The sequence below is a fragment of the Pinus tabuliformis genome, chromosome 2_1 (genome assembly GCF_031772625.1).
Source record: "Pinus tabuliformis cultivar Carrire ecotype Pingquan chromosome 2_1, CPIR1, whole genome shotgun sequence".
NCBI classification, from domain to species: Eukaryota; Viridiplantae; Streptophyta; class Pinopsida; order Pinales; family Pinaceae; genus Pinus; species Pinus tabuliformis.
The window spans coordinates 973,662,563-973,676,181 of NC_142299.1; the positions used below are offsets into that span (position 1 = coordinate 973,662,563).

Consider the following 13,619-nt stretch of genomic DNA (forward strand, 5'->3'; position numbering starts at 1 on the left):
TAAGAAAGGAAAATCCCCATTCTTTTGCGGATTACAGGCCGATTTCCCTATGCAACATTATGTATAAATTAATCTCTATGATGATTGCACGAAGACTGAAACTGATACTGTCTAAACATATCACTGAGGAGCAGTTTGGGTTTAATGATGGAAGACAAATTCAAGATGCCATAGGTATTACTCAGGAGATTCTACACTCTATTAAAACCCAAAAGCAAAAGTCATGCCTTCTCAAGGTGGATTTAACCAAGGCATATGATTGCATTGACTGGGAATTTCTTAAACTGATTTTGATCAAAGCAAGTATGTCCCCATCGAATATTTGCTGGATTATGGCCTGCATCAAGACCATGAATTTTGTTATCATCATAAATGGGCTTCCTTCCCATTTCTTCTCTACTCATAGGGGTTTGAGATAAGGTTGTGCACTGTCACCCATGATTTTCCTCTTGGTTATTGACAGTTTGAGAAGAAAAGTGCGAGATGCTAGGGTCCAAGGTTTCATTTATGGAGTTAGAGTATCTAGACAGATAGATATTACACACTTGATGTTCATCGATGGCCTCCTATTTGGAGGATAGGCCACCATTTTAGAATGGACAATATTTTATAACATCATAAAGTCCTTTGGAGAGGCTTCAGGATTATGTATGAATGGCTCTAAATCTATTCTGATACATAATGAAAATGTAGGGCCGGAGATAAAGGACATCAATTTTCTCTTTGGGGTTGGATACAGACACATTGATGAAGGTATCACATACCTGGGTTTCAATCTGAAGCCAAATGGTTACTGTAACAAGGATTGGGATTCGTTGGTTGAGAGGTTCCACAAGAAACTAGACTGCTAGAAACATAGATGGTTGACTATGGGAGGTAGAATGATTACGTTAAAAGCAGTTCTACAAAATATTGCAGTATACTGGATGCACCCTTTTCTTCTTCCCCGGGAAGTAATTAAAAGGATACAAACTATCATGGGGCGCTTTATTTGGGCTGGGCCATTACTTTTTGGGAAGTTTCATTTGGTTCAATGGTCCCACATAGCTAGACCTATCGATGAAGGTGGATGGGGGATCATTGATCCTACTTCTTTCAACATGGCACTAATCATTAAAAATATGTGGAGGTTTGTATTTGGCACTGGTATATGGTCTCATATAATTAAGGACAAATATATGTTTGGACAAACATTCACTACATGGATAAGCGGTGGGGCTAAGAAGAAAACTAATACAACATACATCTGGAAAAATATGATGAAAAATATACATTGGCTCTTGGGGTTTGTTTGATGGGAGGTTGGGGATGGATCCAAGATCAAGAATGATCTAGGTGCAATCAAAGATATGGTGGGAAACCATTCATTATCATTACATATCCTTAATTTCCTTCATGATAAAGAGATTATCTTCCTTAAACAAATTTTCCATCTTAATACACACTATTTTGACCACCAAGCATGGACGAGAGCTGGGGATTTACAGATGCCAAATGATTATGTTTGTGAATGGGATAAATATATTTCAAATCTTAGAAATGTAGGTATCTCCCTTAATGATCAGGAGGATCACATGACATGGGGGGGCATACTCAAGAAGGGGCTCCCGATGGTTAAGGACATTTACATCGGTATGCCTAGGAAAGAGAAGGGAAATCAGTTTCCAAGTTGGGTTCAAGTTATTTGGAAAGGGAATCTTCCTAATAAAGTTAAATGTTTTAGCTAGTTGGCTATCCAAGACCATATATTGACATGGAAGAACCTTCAGCATAGTGGTTACTCGGGTCCGAGCATCTGCCTCTTATGCAAGAGTGGCACAAAAGATAATGTAAATCTGTTTCTTCACTGCCCTTATGCGAAAGCACTTTGGGATGGGGTCATGGACATTTTCTACATTGCACCACTTCGACATTATCCATCTTTGATGTGTTGTTTGAGAATTTGGTTCAAAACACATAAAAGATTAAGATTTCTCCCTTTATATTTAATATGGTCCATCTGGCACAGCCATAACGCACTCATTTTTGAACAAAAAGAACCAGTAGTTCGGGAGGATATCATTAAAACAACTGCTTTTTTCAATGAAATTGTACCATCTAAGAAAAACAACAAATCCAGAATATACCAACGCAGAGACACATGGTAAGTATTTCCAGTGGGTTTTTTTGATGGTGCATGCTCTAGGAGGAAATGTGGGTGCGGTGCCTATATAGTCATAGAACCATGTAATTTTTTCCACTTCTGGTGGGAAGGGGGACATGGCACTAACAGTAAAGCAAAGATTATAGCCCTGTGGGGAGCACTGATCACAACAAAATGGCTAGGTATGGAACACATTCAGATATATGGAGATGCAAAGGGAATCATAGATTGGTGAAGGGTTACAATAGTTTCAATCCTCCCATACTAAACAACTGGATGAAACACATCAGGACGTTGGTAAGTACCTATCATCATATCAATTTCGATCACATTTACACGGAGCAGAACTGGACAATGGATTTACTATCTAAGAGAGGAATTGATAAGGAACCAGGAGAGTTTTTCTTTTCTGCATATGAACAAGGATTCATGACAAATGCTAGCAGCATAAACTTTTCATAGAAATTTTATGTTTTGATGGACTGCGGTTTTTTTGGAAAAATGTAAGGAACAACATAAGAATTGACAGTAGATCTGGGGAAAAAGAACCCTCTTATTTTATTGTTGTTGGAAGAATAAGTTTTTTAAAGAGTAGATGTAAGAATCAAAGGATTTAGAATATACAGATGGTAAGAATCATAAAAGGAATAATAGAAACAAAAGTACTGTAAAAATGTCAATCCAAGAAACAATAGGGGTTTTTATAGAAAGAATAAAATGCTATGTAAATGTACTATCGTTTTTTATTAATATAAATTAGAAACGTTTTTTTTCACTGAACAAAAAAAATACAGAAGCAGAAATTACAATTCCGGAACTAAATATTTTCTTTCTCCGACCCTTCCAAATCTTCCCCGCTTTCTTTGACGAAATAAACCATGCCCACCTTTCATTTTGAAGCAATTATTTATTGCATGGAGTTTGAGGAAATAAACCATGCCCACCTTTCATTTTGAAGCAATTATTTATTGCATGGAGTTTCCCGACATATGGATTGAAGAAGATCCAATGCCAGCGACATCCGAGCATGGCAGTTGTCACTATTTCAGGCTCAAATTTCTTGCAATATATCCATTGCGTCGTCCCACGATTTACAAATTTATACGTTATATCAAGAAGGATTCGATTCTTCACAGTACCAACACCAATACGGTCCCCTGCTATTACTGACGATTTTAGCAAACAACCCGCACAACGTCCAAATTTGGATTCAGAAAACCTGAACAGTCTATGTAAGGATTACAGGTTCAAGGAGGTTTCTCTCTGGCAGCACTGTGCCAACATGAAAGCACTCTCAAAGGACAAGCAAATCCATGGCCACATGGTCGTAACTGATTTTGACCAGAGCATTTCCATTAGTACCGAGCTTGTAAGCATGTATACCGCACGTGGATCTATGGCAGACGCGAGATTAATCTTTGACAAATTATCGAAACCCAGGAAGGCTCTTCTATGGAATGTGATGATGAGAGGTTATGCCATGCATGGTCTTTGTGAGGAAGCGATTGAACTCTATTACCAAATGCTAGCTGCCGGCACACAGACAGATAATGTGACATTTGCCATTGTACTTAAGGTATGTGCTAAACTATCGGCACTGCAAGAAGGTATGAAAATCCACGGCCATGTTATCAAAAGAGGTTTAGATTCCAATGTTTTTATAGGGACTACTCTTTTGACAATGTATGTGAAATGCAGTTGTGTAGAGTTTGCTCACCAAGTGTTTGACAAAATGCGCACCAGAGACGTTGTCTCCTGGAATGCCCTGATTGCTGGGTATGCTCAAAATGGAAGTGATGTTGAGGCTCTGAGGCTCTTTAAGGAAATGCAGTTAACAGGCGTGAACCCCAGCTCAGTAAGTCTTGTAAATATTCTTCCGGCATGTGCTCACATGGCATCAGTGCGTGAAGGTCAAGAAATTCATGGGTATGCAATTAGAAGAGGGTTTGAGTCCGAGGTTATAGAAGGGGGGGCTCTCATAGATATGTACACTGCGAGTGGAAATGTTGAGATTGCACGCCGAGTGTTTGACAAAATGTATCAGAGAAGCCTTGTCTCGTGGAGTGCTATGATTAGAGGATATACCAGGAACAAACTATGGGATGAAGTCCTTGCATTGTTTTGTCAAATGAAACAAGCTGGCATTAGTCCAGATAAGTTTACATTTCCATTGGTACTGAAGGCCTGTGAAAACCTATTGTGTTTGGAACATGGCAAGGAAATCCATGGTTACATAATCAAAAGTGAACTTGAGATGGATGCCTTTGTGGAAACTGCCCTCATAGACATGTATGCAGAATGCGACAGCATAGAGGATGCATACCGAGTATTTCAGAAAATGCCCTACAGAGATGATATCTCATGGAATGCAATGATTGGAAAGTATGCTCATAACAGGCATGCTAATAAGGCTTTGGAACTCTTCCGTTCGATGCAACTGGTTGGTCTTAAGCCTAATGGATTCACCCTCGTCAGTATTCTCCCTGCATGCTCTCACTTAGCAGCTCTGCAATTGGGCAGGGAGATCCACGGGTACCTAATTAGACGTGGATCTGAATCTGATGTCTTTGCTGGAAGTGCTCTTATAGACATGTATGCTAAATGCAAGAAGGTAGATATTTCACGTAAAATATTTGAAAACTTGTCTGGAAAGAATGTGGTCTCATGGAATGCAATGATTACAGGGTATACTCAGAATGGGTATGCTAATGAAGCTTTGGAACTCTTTAGTCGGATGCAATTGGCAGGCGTGAAACCTAATCCAATCACCATTGCAGGTGCACTCCAAGCATGTGCCTGTCTAGCTGTGCTACTAAAAGGAAAGGAGATCCATAATTTCGTAATCAAGAGTGGACTAGATTCCGATGTTTTTGCGGGGAACATGCTTATAGTCATGTATGCCAAATGTGGGTGCATTGAAATTGCAGAAACAGTATTCAATAAAATGTGTCAAAGAAATGTGGTTTCGTGGACAGCAATGATTGCAGGCTATGGCATTCATGGGCTTAGTGAGGAAGCCTTTGCACTCTTTAAGCAAATGCAGCTTGCAGGCATGAAGCCAGATGGCATCACATTCATTGCTGTTCTGTGTGCATGTAGTCATGCTGGGATGGTCGATGAAGGCTTGCAATACTTCCATCTCATGAGTCGAGATTATCTCATCACTCCCCAAGTGGAACATTATGCCTGTATGGTTGATCTTCTTGGTCGTGCTGGATGGCTTGATGAAGCAATCGAATTTATCAAAAACATGCCATTAGAACCTAATTCCAGCGTGTGGGGCGCTTTACTTGGTGCATGCAGAATGCATTCTTGCATAGAACTAGGAGAGCATGCATCAAAATGGCTTCTATATTTAGAACCTGGAAATTCTGGAAACCATGTCCTGCTTTCAAATATTTATGCTGAGGCTGGCAGGTGGGATGATGTAGCAAAGGTAAGAAGGGGAATGAAAGGAAAAGGTATTAATAAGAAACCTGGATATAGTTGGATTGAGGTAAACAATAGGGTACATGCGTTCCTTGCTGGAGATAGATCACACCCTCAATCAGAGAGAATATATGCAATGTTGGATAGCTTAGCTGGCCAAATGTTGAAGGAAGGGTATGTGCCTGACACAACGTTTGTTTTACATGATGCAAAAGTGAATGAATACAGTTGGGTTTATCGAAATCTACTCTGGGACATCTACGCAGGTTACCAAGAACTGCCATCTACTAAGCATTTGCCATAGTACTGCCAAGTTCATTCTGAGCTTTTATCTGGGCGGCAATCATTTGGATGAATGCAAACTGTTCTCAACGATTCTAAAAGGAGCTGAGCTTTGTGGCCAGTATTAATTTATATTTGATTGGGTACCAAGATAATCTTGCATAACAATCTGCGGCTAACAGGCAAGGACTTAGTCCTACAGACTATTAAAAAACGTCAAGTTATTACCAGGAAACCATGTGCCAATGAATGAACGTTAGAATTAGCGTTGCGATCTCTGTTGACCATCTCCTTGATTGTCACCTCTTGCTGCATGATGAGAAGTGACCAATGGGATGCCGTTATGAAAGTCGCACTGGGTGCATTCAAGGAATTTCTGTGAGCAGTCCAAAAACATCCATGATCATGAAAATATTATAAAGTACAATTTAAAATATATCTTATATTGCAACACAACTTGTATAACAAGAATCAAACGTCAGATACCTGCTCTGATGTCTGCCAACGAGAGCATAGTTAGCTGGGATTTTGAGCCAAAACAGTTGCAGCTGAATTAGCTAAAACGGGCATTATTAAGGAAGCAAACCATCTTAAGAAGATAGATGGAACAAACAAGAAAAATGATGGACTGAAATTGTGCAAAATTACACCAATGGGTGAGAAAGATAAATTGAATTATACAGGGATAGATCGACACTGAGGAGAGATAATTGAACCAAAAGCATACTGGGATAGATCAATTTTGTAAGGCACTAAATGAGTGTTTAAAGATGAAAGCGAAGGACTGGAAATGGACAGGTTGCAATGTTTTATTAAGGATAATCAAAATTTAATCAAGGGAAGATGATCTTTCAACCATCATGAAATTATTTTACTACGTAGTCATGAGTTGGAAATCAAAAATGTATTTTTTTTTATAAGATTTATCTTTGGTGTTGCAAGAGATTCTGAGGCACTACTTCGAAGTTCTGAGGAAGATACTCCATGAGAAGGCCGAAATTACAATGATAAAGAAGAGCAGCAGATCTGAACATCTGTGAAGAGTCTGAACCTTTTTATGGAAGAATGAGTTCTGGAAAAGGCAGAAGGCCTTACTCTATGCAGACCTAATCCGACACAGACATTGAGGGAAGATGACTGGACTAGGAGGTTATTGGACCAGGTTTGACCAAGTATCTTTGATGGCCAGTGGACCTAGTATTTGACTTGGATATATCTCTGTTGAACTTATCAATTTATCCAAAAAGAAGGGTTGTTGGGTTTTCCCAGGGTAAAATGTTATGTTTTTGTGTGTGTCTGTCTCCTTATGATATTTTGGCATATTGTTATTGTTGAAGTTCTCTGTGTAATTATTTTATGATGCATAATGAATGTAAGATAAGATCTGTCTAAGAAAGGATTCATAAGAAATAACTATCAGATTCGAGAACTCATTAATAATCAACATGGTATCAGAGCTATGGGTGAAAGAGCAGCCCTGATGTAAGGAAAAAGAAGCCCTAATCCGAGCCACAAGAAAACCTAAACTTTGTAGAAGGGTAAAAGATCAAAAATTCACTTTTGCATTGTAAAAAGGCCTAAAGGTCTGGTATGAAAGGAGTAGTAAAGATGGTTGAAATACTCCACCTTAGATTAGAGGACCGAACCTTAGAACTCTTGAAGGCTGAAAATCTCAGAATTGAGGTTCTTGATAAGCCAAGTCACTTTCCAGATTGTGGACGAAATCTGCCATGGTTTATTTTGAAGGAAATCCAAGAGACCTACTTGCATTTCGAGGAATAGAACACCACTGTGCCCAGAAGACTCATATTATTACAAGGAGGCCAAAAAAGGGATACGCCAGGACCACCGAAGTCTTTCACTTCAGACCGAGATTAACCTCAGAAGTTCGCAAATCCAAAGTTATGTTCAGAGGATCGAGAGCATCAGAAAGATGATCAAAGTGTGCAATTAACAAGCTAGCATCTTGTTGAAGGTTAAGGGCATTAGAAGAGTCAATGATCCATTCTTCAATTGGGATTGGTCTCAGTGTATTCTTCAATAAAACCGAGGGTTGTATCAGTTCAAATTCCAAAGATTTCAGGACCATTAATAAAGGCCGAGTAACTTCAAATGAATCCTGAAATGATTTTGTGACTTGATCAAAGTCTCACAAGGAGACTATGCATAACCTCAGTTGGTTAAGGATCATGACCTCAGTGACCAAGATAGTGATAATCAAAGACGAATATGAGGTCTGGAAAGGAAGTCATACACTCTAAAGCTTGACGCTCGAAATATGTATTATCTTTGTTCTTATATCTCAAAGAGTTCTGTCAACAAATACCAAGTATAAGTCTAGTTGTAAGTCTGTTTCAAAGCCCTTTTTGAAATCAGTGATTTCTAGTTCGATGAAGCAAAATATGATCTCAGTATATCGTAAAGGTCTGTGCAAAATTATGAAGACTGAGTCAATGATCTAAAATCGTTCCCTTTCAAAACATATGGTGCAAAATCTGGAATGCTAGATCTGTTGAAATATGTCCTATGAAGGAATCACATGAAAGCAAGATAAGTCCAACACTAAAAAATGAAGTCTGAGTTAACATTTTTTGTGCTTTCTTGAAGATATTGCATTGTGATTAGAAACAAGTTATTGAAGCTACAAGATTGAAAGGTTTATAGGTTACAAGAGGTCGAGTCCCTTTTGAAATATGAAATTCACTTGAGAGAAATAAGTCATGTACAGATTTGATACTTGGATTGAAAGGCTCAGTTGAATTGATAATGTTGAAGCAATAATCAAGAACAAATTAATTGTTTGCTGAAGAATTGAGACTCTATGATATTTGAACATTTGTGTATGAAAAGAAACTCTTACATATGTCATAGAATGTTGGAATTGCAAAAAGATGTAAAGTGAAAGTGCTAGGGTTTGAAGATTGAAAGTCTTGAAATATTCTAAGGTTTCAGACATTTGAATATATAGGGTTTGTAAACCCTAGAAGCTTGAACAAGAATGTCCTAAGGGCTTATGGTCAAAACCTTTTATTTGGATTTAGATCAACGTTTCCGCTGAAAATAGAAACCCTAACTCTTGTAAGGAAGAAACGACATCATGATGATGTGAACAAAACTGATAAAGTTGTAGATGGATGCAAGAGGACTAAAGATCAAGAGGGAGTTGGCATTCTTCTCAAAGATGAGGATCTTATATCTCTCTTTGATTATTATTACTATTGTTGTCGTTTTACTAATAGTTAGTCTCTTGTCCATGAATTCTTTGCTTGGTTGTGATTGTTCTTCCTTGGCCTCCTAGTGAGGATTGTAGGTACAGAATGAAGGCTGCCAAAAGCTTTGGTAGCAGATGGAAGAACAAAGAAAAATTATGACAAGAGGACTCTCCTAGAAATAGGGATTTGTGACGAGAGATATTGTGCTAGATGTGATCTAGACTCAAAGGGAGCAGACAAATCAACAAGATTAAAGTATGCCAGAAAGAAGTCGGTAGAGACGTCCAAGACAAAATACGATTGGATAGAAAGAAATACAAAGCGAAGAATTACCTCAGTAAGAGGGAGGAAGACTAGGAAGGGGCATCTTGTCAGGTACACTTCTATTAAAAGTTTATTATCCTTATGATTCATGTTGAAAACTATATCAATTGGATTTAGAGATCGACCTCCTTGATGAAAGAAGATGTGTACATAAGAGCTACCTCAAGCTTGTGAGGTACATGATAAAGTCTTATACTTGCATGTAGAGAGAAGGCTTTGTATTGACTTCTCATATTTGGTTGATGGATCAAGGTTGATACTATATGATTTGTTTTTCTGACAAAAGCGGAAGAAAGCACGATTCAAAGGGAGCAACATTGGCTCAAAATATTTGTTTTAGAGGAAGCAGTGAAGGCTTTCTCAGGAACCCTTGCCTTAGCTTCAGAGGGAGTTGATCTCTAGATTCAAAGTAAAGACTTTGACTAGATAGCTGATGCACCTTAATAACATCAGTGGCAGAGGGAGCAATCAGAATTGCCATGACAAGGTATGTTCCAGAAAGAATACCTAGTTAGAGTACCATGAAAGAGGCCAAGATGATGGATCAAGTGAAGGAAGTAGATCAATCTATGGTTAAGCCAAGACATATAGCTCAACATATGTTGAAGTACCAACATGGTACAGTTGGTCATGGCACAATCAATGATGGTTTGAGATATGACTCAAGCAATGATGTACAACTGTAGGGATATACAAATTCCGACCAGGCAGGGAGTGCAAATGACAGGAAAAATACTTCAAAAAGAGGCTTTAGTTTGAGCTCTGCTATGATTTCTTGAATAAGCAGGAAGCAAAAATCTGTCGCACTCAACACTGCAGAAGCAAAGTATATCACAACTTGTGGAGTTTGTACTGATGCAATGTGGCTTCAAAAGCTACAAGGATTTACAAATTCAAATTGGGGAAGGAGTGCTGAGGACATAATGAGTTTGTATATCGCTTCAATTTGGGCTCTAATCTTGTGGATGAGTAAGAAGCATACATTTGTTGCACTCAAAGGCTGAGTATGTTGCAGCTTGAATAGTGAGTTGTCAAACAATATGCCTCTAGCTTGCAGGATTGGTTGATCAGTGGTAGGTGACGACATGATTACAAGTCAAGGCACCTTGAAATCTAGTACCAAGTAATGGTACAGGAAGAGAGCAGTGTGGCTCTAGTATCGCTAAATAGATTGTCCCACGACAAGCTTGGAGTGATTGTCTCTCTCAGCAAGAACGAGTGATGATACAACAACATCAGAGGACAAACATGGTCCTATACCTCTCAGTAAGAGAGAGTATTGATATGATAACATCATGGACGAACATTCTCCCTATGTCAAGTATGACCAGATTAGGGAGAATGGTCCAGCAAAGGACAATCATTCTTCTTGTGTCAAGTATATTGACCAGATTAGGAAGAATGGTCCTAGAGGTCCAGGATCACTCAGTTGAGTGGGTTCCCTTTCAACATCAAGCTCAGATTACTCTTAGATAGGTAGAGTGAGTTCATTTAGCATCATGGCCTAGAATGAGGCCTTTAGATTTGGGACCAAATTACTCAAATGGATTGAGTGTGTCCCTAGGGTTTCACCACGAGTCAAAGAGATTGACCAGGATGATGGTGAACCAGGACTAGTTAGTATACCATGGGTCAGAGGCGCTGACCAGAATCATGGTGACTAGTTGATGCTAAATATGTACCATGTGTCACAATTGTTGACTAGATTATGGTAACTTGTTGATGTTGTTGGTTTACCATGTGTCACAGTTGTTGACCAAATTATGGTAAATTAGATGATGCTAATTTTTATGCCATGTGTCAGGAGTACCGACTAGTGGTGGCTACTAGTTGATGCTTACAATGTCAGAGATTCGAACTAGTTGATGTTGATATTGATGTTGATGCAATGATCCATGTTAGATATGCTGACAAGATGATGCTGATGATTCATGTCAAAGATGTTGATGAGATGATGTTGATGTTAGAGATGCTGATGAGATGAGGTTGATGTCAGAGATGCTGACGAGATATTGATGATGTTAGAGATGCTGATAAGATTGTTATAACCATTTCTTAGAGAAATTTGTCAACATGAGAACATTTAGATAGTCATTATGAATACCTCCGTAGTTAAGAGGGAGTATTGAATTTTTGTAACTATAGTCAATCTTCATAATGTCCATGTTGGTCCTTAATGTATTTGTAGACATGTTCTTCATATAGGTTCAAAGAGGAAAGAATTTAAATATTTTGGCTCCTAAAAGGTCAGGTCGGCCTTCGCTTAGTCAAGTTGGCCTAGTTGAAGGGACACACCCATTTGGCCTCCAAGAAAAGATATATAAAGATCACATTTTGTCCCTCTCCAAGCTAAGAAATTTGTATCTTTTGAGGTAGTGAGGTCTGAGGCAGAGACAGTGAGGTTTGAGGCAAAGGCAGCGAGGTCTAAGGAAAAGGTAGCAAGGTCTGAAGCAAAGGCAGTGAATATTTGAGGCAGATACTCCATGAGAAGGCCAAAGTTACAGTGATAAAGAAGAACAACAAATCCAAACTACTTTGAAGAGTTCGAACCTTTCTGTGGAAGATCGAATTCTGGAAAAGGTAGAAGGTCTTACTGTATGGAAACCTAATCGGACACGAACATTAAGGACAAATGACTTGACTAGGAGGTTATTGGCCCAAGTTTGACCAAGTATCTTTGATGGCCAGTTGACCTAGTATTTGACTTGGATGTATCTTTGTTGAACTTATTAATTTCTCTAAGAAGAAGGGTTGTTGGGTTTTACCCAGGGTAAAATGTTTTTCTCTTGTGTGTGGTTGTCTCTTTGCGATCTTCTGGCATATTGTTATTGTTGAAGTTCTTTGTTTAATTATTTTATGATGCATAATGAATGTAAGATAAAATCTATCTAGGAAAGGGTCATAAGAAATAATTATCAGGTTGGAGAACTCCTTAAAAATCAACATCTGGAAGTATATGAGCCACAATTTCCCCATGGAAGTTTCATCTTCCTCATTTTTTGGCCCACCTATGTAGTTTACCATCATTGTGCCACCATTATTGCAAGTACCTACAATTGTTAGTATTCCAACTATAATACCTTGATTTTGACCACCAAAATTATGATATTGTTGAATGATATATAATTGTTTGATGTGGTTTATGTAATAGGCATGAATCCATGTTGGTTGAGTTAAATGTCTTTGTGTGTAAATAATGTAAATGTGCATTTATGAATTCCTAATGTGGAGTCTAAGGTCTATGCCTAACTAGTGCATGTGTTTGTGTCCAAGTAGTGGACTAAGAAATGGGATTGAGGGTATGATCATGCAAAAGCATGTATAACACAAAAATGTATTGATATATATTCACCAAAAAAAATTGCTTGAGGAAGCAACAAGTGGACTATGATATCATAAGAGGGGAAGAGGAAAGGTGGTATATGGGTGACTTAACCTTGACACATACCCTTTGGGAAGTACTACCTTTTAACCTATGCTTCCTTACACAAGACTTTCCAATAAATGTTGACTTGAGTTGATCCATAAATGAGGGACTTTTAGCTCACTTGCTTCACCAACATGGATACTTTGTGGAAGTGATACTTGGTTTCTACAATCTCTATTCTGGGTTGTTTATCGGGCTTCTCTGTCTTTGGTGAAACTTGCAACAACAACCAACCTCCGAATTTGACTTTGCATAACTCTGTATAAGATTCAATCCATTTGCTCATTCCCCCTTATGGTTTTCCCAATCACCAAGACTACTTACAAATATGGGGTATGAGGTAGAGTTGAGTTTGTGGCTTTTCTAATCCCTAAGGCACCTTACAAATATGCAGTGTGTGATAGAGTTTAGTGAAAAAGTGGTAGGCTATAACTGTACAAGATTTGGCTACAGCTCAAGAGTACTATGCTATTTTAGTCTTTCAAGTATACATACATGGAAAACATAAAAAAAAACCTTATCCACTATTAGGGAAACATATATATTACTCCAACAAAGGCCAATGCTATCTTCAAAGCTCTTTGATTGATCAAAAAGTAGTGTAGATATCAATATGCAATAGCTTCTAAAATGAATTGGCCAAGTCCCAACGTTACATACCCCAAGCACTTTAAACAACCCTCCAACATTTTATTAATATATATATATATATATATATATATATATATATATATATATAGTACTCCAATATGATTGAAGGAAAGGGATATGATGCTTAAAGGAAATACTTCCCAACAATGAT

The 13,619-nt window shown here is 38.3% G+C and overlaps 1 pseudogene across 2 annotated transcripts; it reads left to right on the top strand.

Annotated features, from left to right (window-relative positions):
- Positions 1 to 2,955: 2,955 nt before the first annotated feature.
- Positions 2,956 to 6,407, top strand: LOC149203873 (pentatricopeptide repeat-containing protein At4g21300 pseudogene; annotated as a pseudogene). Of its 2 annotated transcripts, XR_016253982.1 has the most exons (2): positions 3,617 to 3,750; positions 3,842 to 6,407. The product of XR_016253982.1 is annotated as a pentatricopeptide repeat-containing protein At4g21300 pseudogene, transcript variant X2 (transcript). The 2 variants fall into 2 exon arrangements; XR_016253981.1 differs by having other exon boundaries at positions 2,956 to 6,407.
- The last annotated feature ends 7,212 nt before the right edge of the window (positions 6,408 to 13,619 follow it).